This window comes from Littorina saxatilis, linkage group LG8 (assembly GCF_037325665.1).
Source record: "Littorina saxatilis isolate snail1 linkage group LG8, US_GU_Lsax_2.0, whole genome shotgun sequence".
In the NCBI taxonomy this organism is placed as follows: Eukaryota; Metazoa; Mollusca; class Gastropoda; order Littorinimorpha; family Littorinidae; genus Littorina; species Littorina saxatilis.
The window spans coordinates 46,839,020-46,848,232 of NC_090252.1; positions in this window are offsets into that span (position 1 = coordinate 46,839,020).

Below are 9,213 nucleotides of genomic sequence, written 5' to 3' on the forward strand. Positions count from 1 at the left end.
TTTAATTTAACAGGTAAAAATATATACTAAATGTCGGATCAGTTTTTAGCCAAGCTCATTCACTGAATAGTCTCAGATGAGTAATTGACTGGGTAGAAGCGAAATCATTTACATGTAGTAATATAACCACATGCATGTGTGGAAACACTCATTTTAAAATATCTAACATAGCTTCATTTTGTAACGAACGTACAGCTTGCGTCATTAGCTATACAGCAACATCAGAATCAATTATTCAGAACGCATCCACGTTTTTTTTCAGCGGAAATTTCCAAACACCGTGCAATAAGTCAGAATGGAGTTTTCCGATATTCCTATCTACTATTTTTGTTTAAAGATGTTTGAATATCAGCGCACTTGGGCTGCATGCATAATATGTATGCATGCGTGAGCGCGTACGACGGTGTGTGTGTGTGTGTGTGTGTGTGTGTGTGTGTGTGTGTGTGTGTGTATGTGTGTGTGTGTGTGCCAGTCAATGAGCCTGTGTGTGTGTGTGTGTGTGTGTGTGTGTGTGTGTGTGTGTGTGTGTGTGTGTGTGTGTGTGTGTGTGTAAGGGGCTATCACACCGTGAAATTAGTCAAAATGTGAGTTGTCGATGTTGCTATCTACTATTTGATATCAGCGCATTTAAGCTACAAGCGTGTGTGTGTGTGTGTGTCTGTGTGTGTGTGTGTGTGTGTGTGCGTGCGTGTGTGTGTGTGTGTGTGTGCGTGTGTGGGTGTACGTGCGAGTGTGTGTGTGTGTGTGTGTGTGTGTGTGTGGGTGTGTGTGTGTGTGTGTGTGTGTGTGCTTGTGCGTGTGTATGTGTGTGAGTGGGAATAAAACAAATCAAGGTGCACATTTGAAAGTTTACACAACCGAATATGAATGGCTCTGTGTGTAATCTCATATACTGTGTTTAATTCATGAAGTGTCCATTATTTTATGGCGACAAGGAAACGTAAATCAAGCTGTGATTGTTATCAATGTCACAAAGCAATTTACTAACGTTTATGAAAAGAGCCATTATTTGACAGGGAAATGAAGTGTTATTTGTTGACGCGACAAGGAGAAGGGTGGGGGTGGCTGAAGGGCTGTATTTGAGTAGTAGGGGAGTGACCATAGAAGCAGCATCATCATCTGGCTGTATCTGCTGAGGAAAAGACGTTGTAAAATAACCAGTCGTAAAGTCTGACTACATGCAGATAATTATAATGCTTGTGATTTTGTCTTCCACAATGAAAGACGTCTTAGCAGAGCAACGGATTCGATCACTCCATAATGTGTTACGGTTCTCATACGTGCTAGCCCTTATACAATATGGTGGCGCTTCTAAGTCGGAAGACTGTAAGTCGATTTCATTATTTCACTCTGGTTTTAGCGAAAGGCACCCCCCGCGGGTTAGGGGGAAGAATTTACCCGATGCTCCCCAGCATGTCGTAAGAGGCGACTAACGGATTCTGTTTCTCCTTTTACCCTTGTTAAGTGTTTCTTGTATAGAATATAGTCAATTTGTGTACAGATTTTAGTCAAGCAGTATGTAAGAAATGTTAAGTCCTTTGTACTGGAAACTTGCATTCTCCCAGTAAGGTAATATATTGTACTACGTTGCAAGCCCCTGGAGCAAATTTTTGATTAGTGCTTTTGTGAACAAGAAACAATTGACAAGTGGCTCTATCCCATCTCCCCCCTTTCCCCGTCGTGATATAACCTTGAATGGTTGAAAACGACGTTAAACACCAAATAAAGATAGCGAAATGCGGTGTGGAAAAAAAGATACAATTACCTTTCTGTTACTTTACTTCGTGGATATAATATATACTGTGTTAATGTTAAAGTTCTTTGTATTAGTTTATATTTGTATGGCAGATACAATAGTTGCTACACCGGGACGCGGATGAAATGCTGACAACAATTGAGCGAGCACTTAATGGTTTGTCTTCATTTCAGGTGCTGACTTTCATTTGCAGCCCATCTCTTCAGACCGGACACTCACGCCACTTGAACACAATATACTTACTGTTCGTTTCCAACTCAATACTTCCTGCTTCCAGAGCGGGAAAGCGCCTGCGATCTACGTGTTCAATAGCACACAAGTAAACAGTCAGCGTGACGCTTTCTGTGCACTCAAACTAGTAAACGGCAACTGGACATCTTTCTCACCCGGAGTGTGCAGCTGTTCGGAAGATGAGGATGGCGTGTCATGTCGTCTTTCAAAGAATGTCACAAGAGACGACAGTGGAACCTGGACCTGGGAAATGGGGGATAACAGCCTCATACGTAAAGTCACAGTTGATGTGCATTGTGAGTTCAACTCAGTTTAAGTACATACAAACTCTGAGCAACACGTGTGTACATGGATGGACGCATGCATTAATGCACGCACGCTTGCGCGCATGCACGTTATAGCACCTACACACACACACACACACACACACACACACACACACACACACACACACGCACACACACACACACAAGCACGCACACACACACACACATACACGCATACACACACAACCACACATGCACACACACACATACACACACACACACACACGTACGCACACACACACACACACACACACACACGCACGCACACACACACATACACGCACACGTACGCAGGCACGCACGCAGTCACGCGCGCACGGCACGCACGCACGTGCAGACACACAGACACACACACACACACACACACACACAAACACACACAAACACACACGCTCACTCACACGCAAAGTTGTATGCAATGAATGCCAGAAAGCGCTTACTTGCAACATAATAAAGCCAGCAAAAACCGTCGGAAATTCAGAAGAAAGGAAACATGTGTTTTGTTTATGTAATTGACACTGACATGCGAAGAAACATGACATAGTCCATGTGGTTTGCATTCTATACAAAAGTAGCCGGGTCATCTTAAAATGTAAAGCATGCACGTGGGTTCCAGTAGCAACACAAAAAGCACCGGAAAAATAATGTCATTTGAACTTAAACGGGACTGGTGTGCCATGATGCACACGTGTACACGTTTAAAACTGGTCAATTGTTAATGACTCTTTGTCATGAACTTATGTACATTATGCTGTCACGAATAATGTTTACATCCATGTAGCATTGCTATGTCGTATTTATTTAACATTTAACCAACTGTGTTATCAATGTATACAATCAAGACAGCTTGATTATCTAGCCTTGGTGTGCCACAATGACATTCTTCAGCACGGACGTCTTTCACTCATACATGTAGATTTCATGCCAGCGTTGTGTTGGCATATGTGTTTGTTAGTCAGTCAGTCAGTTCGTAAGTCACTCAGTCATTCAGTCACTTAGTCAGTCACTCAGTTAGTTAGTTAGTTAGTTAGTTAGTTAGTTAGCTAGCTAGTTAGTAAGCTAATTAGTTAGGTAGGTAGGTAGTTAGTTAGTTAGTTAGTTTGTTAGCTAGTTAGTTAGTTAGTTAGTCAGTTAGAAAGTGAATGCATAACATGGTCTCATACCGCGATTTACACAATGTAATTATGTGCATGAGTTTGTGTGCTTTAGTGTAGTTTACTCCTATTTATTTTTGTTCCAATCAGATCCAGCCAAAATCATTCAGTTGACAATTGATCCAGGAACGACCAATGCACACTCAAGAAATCAGGTTGACTGCGATACATTGATCAGTGTGACATGCCTTTGGGAAAACGGTCATCCCGCCCCACGAGAGCCACAGCAGGCCCAGTTGATTGGTGCTAAGGGCTCTCCATTGGAAGTCAGTGGTACAAGCAACGCACGCATGGAAGCTACGTTCCACGCTACCCGTGCAGACACGGGGAACGTCACATGCATTGTTCCTGGCGCACGGGAGAATAAAACTGTTGAACTGGTTGTCATGGGTAAGTGATTTTGGCATCAGTCATTGTGAGTTGAAAATGATCTGTTAGGTTATGTGACTTTTGTTTCTAAGCTGAAGTTGAAACACACACACACACATACACACACATACACACACACACACACACACACACAGACACAGCGGCTGTGTGTGAAATAGATGTAACTGCAATAACTCTTGTTGAATAGACGCACACTGCTATTTTTAATGTCAATGTACACTAGTGGAACTGTTTCAGGAATGCAGTTGAGTACCTGTTGAAAGATTAATTGTGCTTTCGAAAGGGGGTGGGGGGAGGGGGGAGGTGGGGTGTCTGTTGTGCTAAGAAAGTATTCTATTTAATGTTAAAATGCCCAGTCAATGCATACACAAGTCATGTTTACAGATATATAGTTGTTTAGTCTGAGTCAGAAAAAAATCATATTAACTTGATACACATGCAGATAAATTACAGTTTTTGACATGTTCTATTTCATCTCTTCTTCCTGTTGGATTATTGTCAAACATAAAACCTTCACAGCGCAAAACAGACATATTGTGTAGATGTATGCGCTTTGGCAGATACATCATGATTTCAATGTGAATTAAAGTGTCAAATAGTACGCACGTCCCCTGCTTTCAGAATGTATTGTTAGTATAGCTCGTGCATTACTTCAACATTTCTGGAATGTCAGGCTATAGCTGATAAATACGTTAGTTTATTATTTTGTTTATGAGTTTGTGTATTACTAAGTTTATTAGTAATTTGATTAGCTAGTTTATTCGTTAGTCTATAGCACACCTACTTATCTACGGACTGACTGACTGACTGACTGACTGACTTAATTACTTACTAATTACTTAATGCTTAAACCACTAGTTTTGAATATGACGACTTGCATTATATCATCTAAAACCAGGTTTTATTATGTTTACTGAAATCTAGTCTCGTAAACACTTTTTGTTCTCGGTTTAAGATCCTGCAAACATCACTCATCTCACAATTTCCCCTGAGAAAAAGACTGAGTACACAGCAAATGCTGTAAACGTGGAGAAAACACGCTTCTAAGTGTGAAATGCCTTTGCGAAAAAGGTCATCCTGCACCACGAAGCACCACAAAACACACACACACACACACACACACACACACACACACACACACACACACACACGTGCGCGCGCTTTTCTGTTCACCCCACAGCGATATCAATCGCTTACACGTTTATATTTGACCAACTTCCTCTGCGCTGTCTTTTCTCCAAAACCTCTTTACATTTAGTCAAGTTTTGACTAAATGTTTTAACATAGAGGGGGAATCGAGACGAGGGTCGTGGTGTATGTGTGTGTGTCTGTCTGTGCATGTGTGTGTGTAGAGCGATTCAGACCAAACTACTGGACCGATCTTTATGAAATTCGACATGAGAGTTCCTGGGAATGATATCCCCGGATAATTTTTCATTTTTTCGATAAATACTTTTGATGACGTCATATCCGGCTTTTTGTAAAAGTTGAGGCGGCACTGTCACACCCTCATTTTTCAATCAAATTGATTGACATTTTGGCCAAGCAATCTTCGACAAAGGCCGGACTTCGGTATTGCATTTCAGCTTGGTGGCTTAAAAATTAATTCATGACTTTGGTCATTAAAAATCTGAAAATTGTAATAATTGTTTTTATATAAAACGATCCAAATTTACGTTCATCTTATTCTACATCATTTCCTGATTCCAAAAACATATACATATGTTATATTTGGATTAAAAACAAGCTCTGAAAATTAAAAATATAAAAATTATGATCAAAATTAAATTTCCGAAATCGATTTAAAAACAATTTCATCTTATTCCTTGTCGGTTCCTGATTCCAAAAACATATAGATATGATATGTTTGGATTAAAAACACGCTCAGAAAATTAAAACGAAGAGAGGTACAGAAAACCTTGCTATGCAGCACAGCGAAACCACTACCGCGCTGAACAGGCTCGTCAGTTTCACTCCGTTTTGCACAAGCGGCGGACTACGGTCATTGTGAACAAATGCAGTGCGTTCAGTTTCATTCTGTAAGTTCCACAGCTTGACTAAATGTAGTAATTTCGCCTTACGCGACTTGTTTTGTTTTTACCACAGGTCGACCTGAAATCACTGATCTGTCCATCGTTCCTAAAAATGCGGACATTATCAGAGAACATGTGACTTCCGTGAAGAGACACACACCTCTTCTCGTAAACTGTCGCTGGAGAAATGGTTACCCGACTATACAAGCTCCTGAAGTAAAACTGCTGGACGTTCGAGGGAACAAAATGGCAGCAGTAAAATCATCTGACAACGAAATACAAGTTGAACTCCGTCCTGACTGTGATGACAGTGGTGACTACACGTGCATTGTTCCTGGTGCATACACACGCAGAACTGTAGGACTGATTGTTCAATGTAAGTATATTATTTTCTTGCAAGATAACCGGATAATCTTCTTTTCGCGCATGAGTATAATTGTAGAGAATACCTCATGGCTTGCTGTGCCGTACCAGATTTACACGAGTTGTTTTTGTAATTATTGAACTGCGAGCAAAAGCGATCTGTTCACTATTTGCACAAGCAACGAGTGTAAATCTGGTACGAAACAGCAAGCCATGTAGTATATGTTTATCCTACATACTGTATACTTACGTGTATTTCACTGAAAATGTCCTGCAGTCGAGGCAGCTAAATTGAAGACACTTGTTTTGGAACCTCGATCTCTTCTAAAGCCTCGTGCAATCTATTACGTCAAAGTAAAGAAACCTCACTCTAAAAGTGTGGCGTGACGTGTTAGTTCTAAACATCCATCGAGGGTAATTAGCGAGCGCACATTTGTGTTTTCTATTATGACGTTTGTCTCGGTGACTTTGGCATCACAAGCAGTGCAAAAAATAGGTCCCTTCCAGACTTGCTTGACATGACCTCATTTACATGATAATTATACACACGACCGTGTGATTTGAACGATTATTATTTTACGAGAGTGTCTCTCACGTATGTAGGATAAACTGTTGTATGTTACTTTGACTAAGATCAATGAACCTGCTTGATTATATTCCTGTTTAATTGTTAGTGCAATATTTCAATTATCCCTCCAATATACCCTTTGTGTTCTAATACAGGTTGTTTCTTCAACTTTCCCACCATCTCTACAAATTTGACACTCACCGTCACTGAACACTCAACAATCAGCCTACCTTTTGAGATTGAACAACAAGGTTGTCCAAAAACGTTGTCCCAACGCGCCTCAGTCTTTGTACAGCCCCCTAAGCAAAAGTTATCACAAGAGGATTTCTGCGCTTTTGCGTTTGCTGACGGAGAATGTGCATCTACTACAAACGGGAAACACTGTCCCTGCGTCAAGAACGCCTCTGGTGGAAGCACTGCTATGGTCGTTAAGACAGTCACCAAAAAAGACAGCGGTTTGTGGACTTGGCGAACAGGAGATGGACATTTGAAAACTAGCGTTTATTTCAACATACAGAGTAAGAGGAAACAATAACATGTCTCCCACACATTGCAATGAGTTCACTACACACACACACACACACACACACACACACACACACACACACATACACACACACAAACACACACACACACACACAAACACACACACACACACACACACACACACTCACACACACACACACACACACATTCATGTACACATCAAAGCTGAACAAAATGCAGTCCTCATAACTCACACGATAACACAGTCAATTGCTGTGCTTCTACTGGTACATGCTATTATAAAATGTAAGACGCTAACCAGTCTTAATTGCTATTGTTCATTAGAGTTCGTTGCTCAATCCTACTTTGTATTTCTGTGTTTATTATGTCCACTTAATCATAGACTAGTTAAAAGTTTAAGTGGGTCGAGTTAATTAATGTGTTTAAGTTATTTTGCAGTGCCGGGGTGTTGCTAGAAAGACATATTTTCCAAATATATAACGTGCTTGATATAAGCTGTTGACAACTGCAACGTGAAGTCTAAACATAATTTCTGAGAAAACAAATAGCATGTACACGGGTTGTAGGAGAATTAGGAATCTTGCACGCACTGTCTGTGTTCACATGCAATCTGATAAAAGATCAATGTATTATTGTTATTACATAGAAGTAAATCAGGCTGTAATATTAAGCTTCATTTGTTTTCTTTTTATTACAGCGGGGTGTGTATTACGCCAAAAGGCAGTCTAAACACACCAACACAACTAAAGTTCAAACATAGAAAAGAGCAGTTGGCAGGCGTTTGTTTTAAATGGCAGCAATGAATATTCGACTTATTGCTGCAAATCATAAACGCCATCTTAATTACTCTTGTTGTGCAGTTGACAAAGACGAAGAGCGCAACCAACAGGGCGAAACCACAACTATTGCAGCAGCAGTAGGTACCCCAAGCAGCATATTCATCATCATTATCTGCGCCGTTTTGGTCGTTGTTCAAAGAAAAAGAAAGAGGCAGCATGGTGAGTAACCAATCTACTACAGCATTTCTTGGCAGTGCGGATATTATGTGTGTGTGTGTGTGTGTGTGTGTGTGTGTGTGTGTGTGTGTGTGTGTGTGTCTGTCTGTCTGTCTGTCTGTCTGTCTATCTCTGTGTGTGTGTCTGTCTGTGTGTGTGTCTGTGCGAGTCTGTGTTCGTGATTGTGTGTGTGTTCTGATGTTGGTTCTGGAGTTCTGAAGGATGTTGCTGCTGCATCTCTCTGTCTCTCTGTCTCTGTCTCTCTCTCTCTCTCTCTCTCTCTCTCTCTCTCTCTCTCTCGCTCTCTCCCTCTCTCTCTCTCTTTTGCTCTCCCTCTCTCTGTCTCTCTTTCGCTCTCTCTTTCTCTCTATCTCTCGCGCTCTCTCTCTCTCTCACTCATATATATGAGCTCAGAGATATATATATATATATCTCACTGTTTATCTCTTCTTTTGTCTTTGCAATATATTTTCGTTTAAAGGCACAGTAAGCCTCCCGTAAACCATTACTGAGCTCCCCGAGCCCCTACATACAAGCATACTTCCATTTGAACGCGCACCGAACGGGAACATCCTGGCTGCTTTCTGCCGAGAGTGAGACATTTTCAAAGAATTTGTTCGTGGACTATTCGAACGGACAATCAGGCGCCCCGTTTAGGTGCTGGACCTAACTTTTAAGATGTAAATAATAAATTCACAGCTTGTTACACAAACATTTTTAAATCATTTTTTTTCAAGACAAGATCAGTACAATTCGAAGTTTTGAAAGTTTGAAAAAAGAAAAGCCCGGAAGCAGGGTCACGCAAAACGTCTTTCTCGTAGCAGACGACGGTACTGCCTTTAAGTGTATACGTTTCTATTTCACTATGTTTGTTGAATCACTCCTTTTCC